Here is a 15040-nt window from a genome sequence, read left to right on the forward strand (position 1 = left end):
TTATACCAAATCCACTCTTATCACCTTACCACTGGATGTTTTAAAGGAAATCCTAGATGCATCTGAGATATATACATCTTTTATCTCTAAAGATAAAGATGTTTTTTTCCCCTTAGGTCAGGAACATGACAGGGATGTCCAGTCTCAACATTGTTGTTCAACATAGTATTGGAAGTCCTAGCCTCAGCAGTCAGATGTCAAAAAGAAATAAAAGACATCCAAATCAGCAAAGAAGTCAAACTTTTGCTTCTTGTAGATGACATGATAGTCTGTAGAAAAACCAAAAGACTCTTACCAAAAAAAATGCTAGAACTGATACAGGAATTCAGTAAAGTCTCACGATATAAAATCAATGCACAGAAGTCTGTTGCATTTCTACACATCAACAGCGAAGCAGTAGAAAGAGAGATCAAGGAATTGATCCATTTACAACTGCACCAAATACCATAAGATACCTAGGAATAAATCTAACCAAAAAGGTAAAAGATCTGTACTCTGAAAGCTATGGAACACTTACGAAAGAAATTGAGGGAGACACGAAGAAATGGAAGAACATTTTATCCTTATTTTGGAAGAACAAATATTGTTAAAATGTCTATAATACTGAAAGCATTCTGCATATTTAAAGCAATCCCTATAAAAAAAAAACAGCATTTTTCACAGAGCTGCAACAAACAATTCTAAAATTTGTGTGGAACCAGAAGAGACTCCAAATAGTCAAAATAATGTTGAAAAAGAAAACCAAAGCTGGTGGCATCACAATTCTAGACTTCAAGCTCTATTTCAAAGCTGTAATCACCAAGACAGTATGGTACTGGCACAAAAACAGACCTATTGATCGATGGAATAGAATAGAGAACCTAGAAATGGACCCTGAACTCTATGGTTAACTAATCTTCAACAAAGCAGGAAAGAATATCCAATGGGAAAAAAACCATTTCTTTAATGAGTGCTGTTAGGAAAATTGGACAGCCACATGTGCAAGAATGAAGCTGGACTACACTCTCTTACATCATACACAAAAATGAATTCAAAATGGTCCAAAGACCTAAATGATGGGATCCATCAAAATCCTAGAGAACAGAGGTAGTAAACTCTGTGACTTTGGCCACTGCAAACTCTTGCTAGACATGTCTCCAAAGGCAAGGGAAAAGAAGCAAAAAAAAAGGGACTTTGTCAAGATAAAAAAAACTTTTGCACAGGAAAGGAAATGATTAACAAAACTAAAAGGCAACCTACAGAATGGGAGAAGATATTTTCAAATAACATAGCAGATAAAGGGCTATTATGCAGAATCTATAAAGAACTCATCAAACTCTACACCCCAAAAGCCAAAAATCCAGTCAAGAAATGGCAGAAGACATGAACAGACATTCTCCAAAGAAGACATACAAATGGCTAACAGACATGAAAAAGTGTTCAATATTTCTCATCGTCAGGGAAATACAAATCAAAACCACAATGAGATACAACCTCACACTGGTCAGAATGGCCAAAATTCACAACTCAGGAAACAATAGATGTTGGCAAGGATACAGAGAAAGAGGACCTCTCTTACACTGTTGGTGGGAATGCAAACTGGTAGCCACTCTGGAAAACAGTATGGAGGTTCCTCAAAAAGTTAGAAATAGAACTATGCTATGATCCAACAATTACACTACTAGGTATCTATCCAAAGGGACACATTCACCCCAGTGTTTATAGTAGCAGTGTCCGCAATAGCCAAAATATGGAAAGAGCCCAGGTGTCTGTTGACTGATGAATGGATAAAGCTGTGGTATATATATGTGTGTGTGTGTATGTGTGCGTGTATACACACACACACATATATATACCACAGCTTTATATGTGTGTATACACACACACACACACACACACACACACACACACACACACACACACACTGGAATATTATCCAGCCATCAAAAAGAATGAAATCTTGTCATTTGCAACAGCATGGATGGAACTAGAGTATATTATGCTAAGTGAAATAAGTCGGTCATAGAAAACAAATACTATATGATTTCACTCATATTTGGAATTTAAGAGACAGAACTGATGAACATAGGGGAAGGGAAGGAAACATAAAAGAAGTTAATAACAGAGGCAACCATAAGAGACTCTTTTTTTTTTTTAAGATTTTATTTATTTATTTGACATAGAGAGATCGCAAGTAGACAGAGAGGCAGGCAGAGAGAGAGAGAGAAGTACGCTCCCTGCCGAGCAGAGAGCCTGATGCGGGACTCGATCCCAGGACCCTGAGATCATGACCTGAGCCGAAGGCAGTGGCTTAATCCACTGAGCCACCCAGGCGCCCCATAAGAGACTCTTGATGATAGGGAACACACAGAGGGTTGCTGAAGGGGAAATGGGTGGGGGATGGGGTAACTGGGTGATGGGCATGAAGGAGGGTACTTGATGTAATGAGCACTGAGTGTTATATGCAATTGATGAATCACTAAATTCTACCTGTGAAACTAATAATACACTATACGTCAGCTAACTTGAATTTAAATTTAAAAAGATAAAGATGCTTCTTAATTTTTAAAAATTTTTGAAGATTTTATTTATTTATTTGATAGAGAGACAGAGACATCAAGAGAGGGAATACAAACAGGGGGAGTGGGAGAGGGTGAAGCAGGCTTTTCGTTGAGCAGGGAGCCTGATGTGGGGCTTGATTCCAGGACCCTGGGATCGTGACCTGAGCTGAAGGCAGATACTTAATGACTGAGCCACCCAGGTGCACTGCTTTTTTATTTTTTAAAAAATATTTTATTTATTTATTTGAGGTAGAGAGTATGTGCGTGCACACATGAGCAGGGAGAAGTGCAGAGGGGGAGGGAGAGGAAGAGGGAAAGAATCTCAAGTAGACTCTGAGCTGAGCATGGAGCCCAAGGCAGGGCTCAGTCCTAGAACCTCCGAGATCATGACCTCGGGATGCCTAACTGACTGAGCCACCCAGGTGCCCTGGATAAAGATGCTTTAAAAATTATCTACGATATTCTACCATACCTAACAAATAAAAATGATTTCTTAATCATTTAATGATTTTTAATCACTTAGTGATTAAAAATTAATGATTTCTTGTTCAAAATATATATTTTCAAATATATATATATATATATATATATATATTGGTATCCAGAAATAGTCTACACATTGAATTTGGTTGGTATATCTTCTAAGTATTGTTTAATCAGTAGATTCCCCTTCTTCCTCAATTAAAAAAATATATATATTTTGAAGAAACTTGGTTGTTTGCCTTGTAGAATTTTCCATGTTTTGTATTTTGCTGACTACTACCCCCAGAGATCATTTAACATGTTCTTCTGGTCTCCGGGATGAAATCCAGAAGTTCTGCCAGGTTCAGATTTGATTTGGGGGTAAGAAAGTTTCAGAGTTGGTGCTGTGTACTTCCTGTTGCCTCACACCAGGAGGCCCATAAGGGCTGGTTTTCTCTTGGCTTGGCTTGTTAAGAAAATATCAGTTAGTGGCTTGAGGTGCTTTCAGCCTGATCTATTCATTATAATGTTCCTCACTTGCCTTTTGTCTAATGATTTTAGCAGTCATCGATGATCATTGCCTCATGCTATTACTTCATCGGGAATTTTAAATATTCTATTTATTTTAATAGTATTCTTATTCTGATATTCCCACACATTTATTAGCTATAATTCTTCTGTAAAAAGGGCTCCATCTCATCAACTATTTGGTTACTCAGAAGTGTGGTTCATAAAGGAAAGGCAGGATAGAAGCTTGATTCTTTAACTTCATTTACTTGTTTATGGAATTATGAATTTATTCTCAAACATCCTCCAAAGTTGATGTGCTGGTTATATACGGCCGTGTGATAATTACCCCCAAAGTTAGTGGCTTAAAATAACAACCATTTTATTATGTCTCATAATTTTGAGGGTCTGGAACTTAGGCCAAGGTAAGCTAGCTGATCAATTCTTTTTTTTTTTCCCTGATCAACTTTTATGCTCTGTATGGTATCAACTGAGGTCACTTGGGGGTAATCAGCTTGTGGATGGCATGGCTGGGGGGGATCTGAGACAGCTTTGCTTATATGTGTAATGCCTTAGAGGCTAGAGAATTTAGCTCTGCTGGGACTGTCAACCAGAGTGCCTATACATGGCTTCTCCAGGATGGCAGTCACAGGGCTTCTTACGTGGTGGTCCAGGGCTCTCCGAGAGTGTTCCGAAAGACCCCAGTATAAGCTGGAAAGCTTTTACTGACCTATCTTCAGAAGGCCTGCAGCATTACTTTGCCGTATTCTTTTTTTTTTCTTAAGATTTTATTTATTTATTTGACAGAGATAACAAGTAGGTAGAGAGGCAGGCAGAGAGAGAGGAGGAAGCAGGCTCCCTGCTGAGCAGAGAGCCCTATGCGGGGCTTTATCCCAGGACCCTGGGATCATGACCTGAACCGAAGGCAGAGGCTTTAACCCACTGAGCCATCCTGGTGCCCCTCACTTTGCCATATTCTATAGTTACAAGTGAGTCCCAGGAACAGTCCAGATTCGAGGAGAAGGTACCATACAAGTATATGTTGTAGGGAGTACAGAGTCAAAGACTCCCCCTAGACTCTTTGAATGCGCTTGACTCCTTCTTTCCAAAGGGTCTGGCCTTCCTTTTAATTTTGATTGTGAGCTGCCTACAGGAGCACAGCCTTGCTCCCGTGTCCACAGTCTCCTTCAAGGCCAGAAGAATGTGGATAGTCCCATCGTGAGCAGAGTCACAGTAAGTTATCAAACTCCTGAAAAGTTAGAGTGCCCATTGCCACCTCCTGCCAACCCACTGCCACATGGTATCTTGTAGTCCCTGACTTAAGCTGAATACCTTCACTTGGAGAACTTGGCTTTGACTTGTTTAAAGACTTGAGTGAGGTTCTGTTCTAAAAGCTTGGCCCTTGGGACGCCTGGGTGGCTCAGTTGGTTAAGCAGCTGCCTTCGGCTCAGGTCATGATCTCAGGGTCCTGGGATCGAGTCCCACATCGGGCTCCTTGCTCAGCAGGGAGCCTGCTTCTCCCTCTGCCTCTGCCTGCCACTCTATCTGCTGTACTCACTCTCTCTGTCAAATAAATAAATAAAATCTTAAAAAATAAATAAATAAAAAAATAAAAGCTTGGCCCTTTCCTGATACGAAGAAGCCATTCAACAGTAGTCACAGGGGTTTCTTGGGCAGGGCAAGGGTGCCATGGCCATGCATCCGAAATGATTGCTATTAATGGCTATCAAATATTTCATCCAATGGATGCAACATGCTTTACCAAACCACTTCTCCACTCTTATAAATGTTTGCACTTTTTGTTTATTTATGAGTTAATGCTATATGTTTTTGCGCACAAAGCCTGTTTAATCTGTTAAATTCTTAAGCTGGATTTCCAAGAATAGAATTATTTTTTGCTCTTGATAGATTTTATCAATTTGCTTTCCAAGGAGCAAAAAATTTATATCCAGGCTGCAGTGTATGTGCATATTGGCTTTTCTGTAACCACAGGTGCTTTGAGAGGTATCATTTTAAAATGTTTTTGCTAATTTAATAGGTGTAAAGCTGAACTTAAGGTTGCTTTGAATTTTTTTTTTCCCCTTACGCTGTTCTAAATTGTCAGTTCTTTTCTCGTATACCAATATTATAGTGGGTGAGTTTATTTAATTTGTATTAGTTTGGTACTTACTGCTTAAGGGAAACTTAGGTTACTTAAAGCAGTGCCTCCAATACAATTTGTATTAAAAATGTTCTTTTGGGATGCCTGGGTGGCTTAGTTGGTTAAGCAGCTGCCTTCGGCTCAGGTCATGATCCCAGCATCCTGGGATCGAGTCCCACATTGGGCTCCTTGCTCAGCCGGGAGCCTGCTTCTCCCTCTGCCTCTGCCTGCCATTCTGTCTGCCTGTGCTCGCTCTCTCCTCCTCTCTCTCTCTGATAAATAAATAAAAATCTTAAAAAAAAAATGTTCTTTTAACTATTTAAAAAAATTTCAAAACATTTAAGTTCTAAATCTTCTCAGAGATGAGCAGCAGTAACTTTTTCTTCTTGGATTCTGCACCTACAAGGAATTTACGAGCAGGAGCAATCCGTAGTTATATCTGAAATAACTCTGAGAAAAAGAAAAAAAAAAAAAAAAAACCCACAAACAAACCCCATAACCCAAACGCTAAGCAATTAGAAATAACATTTTACACGTGTAAAACAATTTAGAGGCTATAAATAGCTTTCCTATATATTATCTCATTTGAGTTTTATGTTCATCCCTGGAGGTAGACTGGGAGGACTTATTGTGACAATTTAACAGATGAGAACATTGAAGCTCAGAGAAGTTAAGTTCATAGTGACTCAGTTAGCTAACTGTGGCAGATCTGAGTAGCATCCAGGCTTTCTGACGCCAAACAGGTTTGTTCCTGCATTTATTTACAAAGTCATCAGTGGTGACTCATCACATCTCAGGCAATAGGCTGGGAGATGGGGGTACACTTAAAAATAAGAACCCGGCCTCCTAGAGTTTATAGTTCCAATAGGAGAGAAGAGCAGTCACCGTATAAAGTAGGAAGCACAGGAGACCTAAACTACCCAGAGAACACTCAGCCTAGCCTGGGGTCAGAGGATCGGAATTAAGGCAGGATTCTTAGAGGAAGTCAAGATTAATGAGTTACCTAGGCTATGAGGGTTAGGGCAAGATTAATCTAGCCCAAGGGAAGTAATTGATTGATCCAGAGATGAAGGTGTGCACAGAGGTAGACATGACAAGCCTTAGTTGGACGTAGGAGGCAAGAACAAGGGATTCACGGAAGATGAAGCCCAGGTTTCTGGCCTGAGCACCTTAGCGAATGAGGGTAGCTCTGAAAATCCTCAGGTAAATTAGAACCTTTCTTTTCCCTAGAGAAAGCTATAGTTCAATGTGACATAAGTAATTCTGATGTAGAGTGAGACGTATTATGTGGTAGACATGTGCAAGAAGTTCTGAGGGCACAGAGGAAGTCAGGACGGAATCTGTGAGGTAGGAAGAGAAGTGTCAAGGAGATTTCTCAGAGGAGGTGATAAAAATGTGGAGAGCGCAAAAGGATTCCCAGTAACAGAGGTGTGAGGGAGCTGGGAGCTCTGTTTGCCGAGGTGCAGGGTGTAAGTGGGAATTCTCTGGGAGTTGGAGAGACTTCCTCTTGATAATGGGCTAGGATTCAAGAAATCTGTCTTCAGTCACTAGAACGTAGCTGTATCCACAGAATGTAGGTTGCCCAGGGGCAGTCAGTGAATAGCGTCTGACACATAGCAAGCACTCAGGGAACGGTTCTTAAATGAATGAGTGACTGGCGATAATGAAATCTTTGCCTTATCTTCCATATTGTTGGGGGATTTCCCAACACCATCTCTTTTATTTGATGATATATGTTTCATAATAAGGTTTAGCATACAATATCTATATACTGAAAGTAGATTTTATTCATATGTTGAACTTTTTTAAAGGCAACCACTAATTCTTTTAAATAAAAATTAATATATAAGTGGTTTTTGTGAGTCCATAAGGGTTGCATATTATGTAAGAATTGAGAAGTGCACGGACCATTTTGAAAATATAAATAGATGCTAAAGCATTTTAGTTGCTGCTGTTCTCATTATCATTAAAAGTTGGGAAAGATTCAATAACTAAAATCATTTGAACAATTTTTAGATATTTCTAGACTATATTATATCCTGGAGCCAGCCAATCTAAAAGCATGATGGGTTTAACAAGTATTTTCAAATATCATTGTTGGGGTGATCAGTAATACTTAACAACCAACAAAAGCTACCAAATGTTAGAGATGGGGGATCCCTTTGACTTCTGATCCATGTTTCCATTGCAAAGATGGGAGACTGGGGTCCAGAGAGGGAAAGGGACTTGTCCAAGATCACATAGCAAATTAGAGGCAGAGCCAAGAATAGTGTCAAGATGTTCGACTCTTAGTCCATCACCCTATTATTCCAGGCTGCAGTGGTTATTGTCTTGTCTGTCAAGAACCCCTTCCTGCACTTTGGCAAGTGACTTCCCTCTGGCCACAGGGGTGGGCATGTTCTAGGCCAATCATTTTAGATACTTCACTCTTTCTGGCCTTAGTTATTGGTTCAAAGGATGAACGTGTGACCCAAATTTGACCAATCAGAATCCTTCCCTAGAATTTTTTGAAAGAAAAGGACCCTTTCGTCTCTGGTTGTGAAGCTGTGAAGATGTGAGCTCAGACCTGGGTGCCTAGTCCTGTGTCACATGGAAAGAATGAGAACCAAAGTTAGATAGAGAGAAAGGAGCGGCAGTCTCGATGGGAGTTGAATTACTTATTCTAGTCACCAAAGTGTATCCATCCTGAAGGTTTTTTTAGCTCTTTTTTGTTATCTCTAAACCAATGAAAATCTTAACAGTAACCACCTGTTGTTTTTTTTTCTTTTGCTCAAGCAAGTTGGACTTCAGTTCCTGTTCCTTGCACCCAAAGACTCTAGTCCAGGATTTCTCAACAGCAGCAGTATTGACATTTTGGAACAGATCATTTTGTGTTGGGAGGGGCTGCTGTGTGCACTGTAAGATGTTTAGCAGCCGCCCTGGCCTTTACCCCACTAGATGCCAGTAGCACCCCACCCCAATTGTGACAACCAAAAGATGTTTCCAGACATTGCTAGATGTCCCCTGGGGGATGAGGCAAAATTGCCCCTGGCTGAGAACCACTGGTCTCATCTTATTTAAATAAACAAACAAAAAACTGGATAAGAAAAACTGAAATTCAGTGAGATGTGGGACTTTTTTCAAGGTGGCAAAGACAGGAATACCAAATCAAACAGAAAGGATCCAGGAAGTGATACTGCAAAGATGTTGGAACATGCAGATGTTGGCTCTCAGAGCTGTTGGAATAATAACAAACTCCACAAAATGATTTGGGATTTTACCCATGACACAGGCGGTAATTCTTTACTAAAGAATTCTCACGCATCTCATGAGATGGTGAGACAAAGTAATGCTGGTTTAATTTCTGTTGTTTTAGATCTTTCTGGTGAATGACTTGGAGGTCTAGGTTCAGTGAACTTTGGGTGTCTCCAGAAAGCTTACCACATGCCCTTCTGAAGGAGATATCCAGGAAGCCAAACCTTGTTATAATTAAAATAAGGTTCATTGCACAATGATGTCTATGTGAGATCAATAAAAATACCATGAAGAATCAGCTTCATTTTTGTTAGAACCATTTTTGAGGTATTGCTCTTCAGAGGAGGCATTGTGAGGGAATCAGGACTAGCACAGGAATCAAGAGGTCTAGATGCAAGCTTGACTCTGCCACTAATGTGACACTGTGCAAGTGTCTGCCTTTCTCCGGGCCTCAGTTGCCTTCTCTGTATAATGAGGGGTTGGATCAGACAACACCGAGGAGATTTCTAGCACTGACCTTCAATGATTCTTGTAGACAGATACTATGTCATATTTATCTTGGCACTTCTATCCCCTACCCAAGACCTGGTGAAGCCCCAGAAATAAAATAGCACTAAGCAGATGCTTATTTTGTTTTTTAAAGATCTTATTTATTTATTTGACAGAGATCACAAGTAGGCAAAGAGGCAGGCAGAGAGAGAGGGGGAAGCAGTCACCCTGCTGAGCAGAGAGCCTGATGCAGGGCTTGATCCCAGGACCCTGAGACCATGACTTGAGCTGAAGGCAGAGGCTTAACCCACTGAACCATTTAGGTGCCCCTAAGCAGGTGCTTATTAAATGCACAGATAACTGAATTACTTAAGAGATAAATGACAGTAACATCCCAGCTTCCACAGATGCATAGAATTGGAGAAGATCTTAGAGTTGAAAGGGATCCTTAAGCTTATTTAGTCAAATTTTCCCAACCAAACCTGAATGCTCTACCTTACTTCTGACAGATGGACATATACTTTCTGCTTAATACTTTGGATGACAGGGAACTCACTGTCCCTAGGGGCAGCCAATTCCACTTTTGGATAAGTCTAGGTATTAGAAAGTTCTCTTTTCATCTGGAACTTAAATTAGCCTTCTTATAGCTGTCACTTGCTTCTAGTTTTATTTTTCTAAGTTAATTTTCATTTTAACCCGAGAATATATGAATAGAACTTGAAAAGTCTGATATTACTAAAAGTCTTTCTTATTTATTTATTTATTAACATATAATGTATTTTTTGCCCCAGGGGTACAGGTCTGTGAATCATCAGTCTTACACACTCCACAGCACTCACCATAGCACATACCCTCCCCAGTGTCCATCACCCAGCCACCCCATCCCTCCCTCTGACCCTCCAGCAACCTGTTTGTTTCCTGAGATTAAAAGAGTCTCTTATGGTTTGTCTCCCTCCCTGGTCCCATCTTGTTGCATTTTTTCCCTCCCTCCCCCCCAAGACCCCTACCTTGCCTCTCAAATTCTTCATATCAGAGAGATCATATGATAATTGTCTTTCTCTGATTGAAGAGTCTTATTTATAATGAAAAATAACCATCTTCCTCATCCTTTTTCATTCGACAAGGCTGCTTCCTCCAAACAACTACTTTCCATTCCTTTAGCTGTTTCTTCTGCCTTTTATACATTTCTAATTGAGGTGCTTATACTGTTATTTCTTGATTTATAAATCTTAACCATTATCTACTGATTCCCTCACTATGCTATCACAATGTTTGCTTTAGTCAGTATTCAGTGTTTTCATTGGTATGACTGCATAAAGATTATTTAATGTTAAGTCAAGTAAAATGCTGTGTTTTTCTGGGCTGCCTTAGTGGCTCAGTGGGTTAAAGCCTCTGCCTTCAGTCCTGGGATCCAGGGGGCTCTCTGCTCAGCAGGGAGCCTGCTTCCTCCTCTCTCTCTGCCTGCCTCTCTGCCTACTTGTGATCTCTGTCCGTCTGTCAAATAAATAAATAAAATCTTTAAAAAAAAATGATGTGTTTTTCTTCTTTTACTTTTTGGTTTTCCTGGAATGAATAATTGCTTTGGTTAGTTTTCTATGTACTTTTCTCTAATTATTCTCAAACACTTCATCTAAACTGTAAAATACCTAATACATCATTTTTAAAAGTTTTTATTTTTATTAAAGTTATACATTACATATATGTGTGTTTATATATAGTTTAAAGAGTCAAATCATTCCATAAGATTTGACAGGATAAGCCACAATATACACTTGTATATTGTATATATGTGCCACAATAGACATTTCAGAAAGAGCCTTTACCCAGATCTGAACAGTGGTGGCTGTAGGTTGTGTGTTTTTATAACAGATTACCAGAGAGGGGAGATGATCAGCTTAAGATGCACAACAAACACCCAAAAGAGCGGAGCCTTTAACACAGTCCATCATTTTCCCAACTGTGCTTGTGTCTGGAAACATTATTTTGAGTCCAGACTGGCCAATGGCAGAGTGTGCTGTAAAGATGAGGGGCATGGGGGATGACTCCTGGGATGTAACTCACTTCTAATACACTAGAAGAAATCATCTCTTTGCAGGACTCGGCAACTGGCAGGACTGAGCAGGGCTGGCAGCCATCCGAAGCATCAGTGTGAAAGTCGAGAATGTCTCCACGCCCTGTAATCCCACAAATAGGGTCTCACTTTTTCAAGACTCCTAAACAGTGTTACACAAACCCTCCAGGGGCTTAAACTTGACACACAGACAGGTAAGCAGGGGCAGGTATGTAATCTCCTCACACGTCGTCCCCGTCCCGTCCCGTTGCCACCTCCCTAGCTGGTAGAGAACAGTATTGTTTTAATCCCCGTGAGGCAGATCTCTTCTTGCTTCTGTTGGAAACCAAAAGGGAAGAATGAGAAATGGCCCCAGGCCTGAAGTCAAATCATTCTTGTTTTGCAGAAGTGAGCTCTATAATGTGGAAAGGAAGCTACATTCAGAAACAACCAGAACAATCCACATGCAATTAGAACTGTGGAGAGGGCCCCTTTTGACACATGTCTGTGGAAGTTGATTGAGACTGACTCCTAAGTCCCCCAGAGATGGGTAGATGCCTTTCTCTGGTGGTTTTGACCAGAAATTAGGCGGGGAAGATTTGTCTCTTTCCATCTTAGGGCAGCCCTGCCAGGGAAGATGGAAGTGATGTTTTCCTGTGCAGCCCCCAAATATTCCTGACCCTCTTCCTCAGCCTTACTCTCCCAACTCTCCAAGGCTCAAGGTCTCATAATTTGTAATTATTTACAAACCTTTGGGGGGCATCACTAAGCATGACTCCGCAGCTGCTCAGACAAAGGACAGACCATCTGCTGCAGGAACTCAGACCCAGAACTCCTGGGAGCCGATATGCAGAACCCAGGGCAGGACAAGCAGTCTGGCCTCGAAAGGGAAACAGGGAAGTGACAGAGTCTAGCAGCCCCCTTCCCTGACTCTGGAGTCCATTGATTCATGTGGGTTGGGAAAAGCTGGTAGTAGAGACCACAGAGCCCTGGAGTTAGAAGAAATATTTGTGACATGCTATTTGAGAGAGAAGGAGAGGCTTGGGAGATGGAGGGTCCCAGCTATCCAGGAGGGCCTTGCCACAGCCATCCAGCAGACTGGTGCCACAGCTGCTAATAGTAATGACAGTAGTTGAGCGCTCACAGTATGCCAGGCATGCAGCAAATGCTCTGTATCCGTTACTAACTCATTTAATTATCCCAACAACTCTTGGGTGGGGGAGGAGGAGGATACCATTATTTCTCTTGTTTTTGAGATAAGCAAAATGAGGCTCAGAATGGTGAAGTAATTTGCCCAAGCTGTGGTTTCCAGAAGGGGGCAGGAACAGAACTTGAACCTGGGCCTGTGCTCATGGACTCCAATGAGAAGTCAGGTAGGACCCTACTTTGGATAGAAATTGGCATATTGCATTCGCCTGTCCCTGTGTTCATATGTCAGTCACCACTAATTCACGGAAGAATCCGGGAGGCTGAGGAAGAGCCAGGAGGCCATGGGTCCCAGCCGCCTGCCTGACTTGCTGTGTAACTTGGGATATGTATCTTTCTTTCCCTCTCTGACCCTCAGTTTCTTCATCTCTTGGGTAATGTGATGAAAGTGTATTCTGTGCTACAAACAGAGGTGGTCACATGTTGTGGACATATTTCTGTCTGGTCCTCAATGGCAAAGGGAAAAAGGCCACCAGAGGAGATTCTGGGTGGTGGCACAGGGTCTGGCCTCCCAAGAGGCTGGGCTGTTTCTAGCCCACCAGTCAGGCCAACATAAAACCCTGGCTTTTGTTTGACTTGGCTTCTTGTACCTTGTTTAGTCTGCAGAGCCGAGCTTATCCTGCTGCCTTTGTCACAGGCCATTAGTACACACATAATCCCTAGGGGTTTACTGCTAGCTGCTTTCTCTAGGAATTCAGGGAGGGCCACAGAGGGAGCTCAGCTCTTAGGAGCCATCCTCCCCACCCCTTTCTTCAGAGCTGCCTCAGCTGAGAACCCGTGGCAGTGTCTGTCTGTGGTCTGCTATTCTGGCTGTGTGACATTAGGCCAGTCTCTCCCCCTCTCTGGGCCCTTGTCTGCACATCTGTGCAGGCAGAGAGCTGGCTCAGATGCCCTGAAGGGACTTCCACTTCTCAAGGATCAGAAATGCATTCCTATGTGGTTTTTCCCCCTGGAGGCCTCCTTTGTCCCTCTACTGCCCCCTCCCCCACTTCTAAAACAATTTGTAGCACCTCCCAGCCTTTTGCTGATCCCATTCCTGCTCTGAGCCTGGGGCCAATCCCTCCCTCATTCAACCTTCTGCTTGTAAATTGGGGATAATAATAGTACGGAATAACTCACCCTGCTGCTTTGGGGATTAACTAATTAGTGGTTATTAAAGGATGGAGGAACACAGTGCACTGCTCCCATTCAGGACACTTTTCCTCCTCCAAGTTCCTTCTACTGTCTGCATAATTTCAGGGAGTTAGTTGAGAGTCCTGACTTCAGGCACCCTGCTGTGTAGGTGGAGAAACAGAGGCCCAGGAGGAGAAGGAATAGTCTAGGACGGTTGTCATTTTGCAGCAGAGAGGGGACTTGAACTTCTGTCTCATGCTCCTCCAGCACGCAGTCGTGCTGCGTGGACCACGATGGCAGTCGTGGTCCTTGCCTGTGGCAGGGGGGCTTTGGGCTGGGATGGAAGATGCATACCAAGGCTCCTGCACCTCAGCCTGGTTCCCTGGGGCTCTGCAGCTTGGTGTCAGGGACCAAAATTTGGCTTCAGACAGACCTGGGTGCCAGTCCTGGCATCTTGGCTTACTGAGTGACCTTGGGCATGTCACCCTTGCTTACTCCTTAACTATCAGTTTCTTCCTCTGCAAATGTGGATAATGACATCCCCCCTCAAAGGCTGCCATAAAGAGTAGCCCAGAGCCGGCAAGCAGGAAACAGTTGGTATGATGCTATTATGTTGTTGTTTTCACTGGCTGCCATGATGGCCCAAACTCATCAGCAGAGCTGGCAGCCAGCCTTTAGGAATAGACACTCCCTAAGTGTCCCTTGCGCTAACCCTGGCTGGGGCTCCCACCCACAGCACCCCATGTCAGGGAGGTAACATTTGACAGAGGCTTAGAGAGGAAAAGGACTTGCCAAAACCATGTTTGCTTTAGAAGTGACATGACTTCATTTTTAGTTCCTTCTCTTTCCTTGTCATCTCTCATTGTCCCCCCTCCTTTTAACTCCTGCTCATTCCCCACCCCCTTTCCTGGAGAGAAGGGTGGGTGATGCCTGGCTCACTACAGGAGCAGCCCAGGCCCCTTCATAGCCTCTCACAATTCACCTCCATTAGAATATCTAAACCCATCTGAGTTGGTAGAGAATGCAACTCTTGACCTTAGGGTTGTGAGTTCAAGCCCCATGTTGGACATAGAGATTGCTTAATTAAAAAAATAAAAACCTCATCTCGGAAGTCAGGTATTTGCTGGAAGCCACGTGTGGGTGCAGGGAGCTTATTGGGTCTGACCAGGCTCAGCGTGGGAAGACAGCGTGAATTACACCTGCTTCAGCATTGGGTATGGTCTCTCTGTAATAATATTGATGATAATCTTCGTATTAGCCCCCAATCCTGAGAACTCATGGAGAGTAACGCACGGTGCT

At 42.3% G+C, this 15040-nt stretch overlaps 1 long non-coding RNA gene across 1 annotated transcript in view; it reads left to right on the forward strand.

Annotated features, from left to right (window-relative positions):
• LOC116570137 overlaps positions 1-15040 on the forward strand; it is an 85313-nt gene that overhangs the window by 19285 nt on the left and 50988 nt on the right. The gene's annotated exons all lie outside the window — the stretch shown is intronic.

The sequence above is a fragment of the Mustela erminea genome, chromosome 12 (genome assembly GCF_009829155.1).
Source record: "Mustela erminea isolate mMusErm1 chromosome 12, mMusErm1.Pri, whole genome shotgun sequence".
In the NCBI taxonomy this organism is placed as follows: Eukaryota; Metazoa; Chordata; class Mammalia; order Carnivora; family Mustelidae; genus Mustela; species Mustela erminea.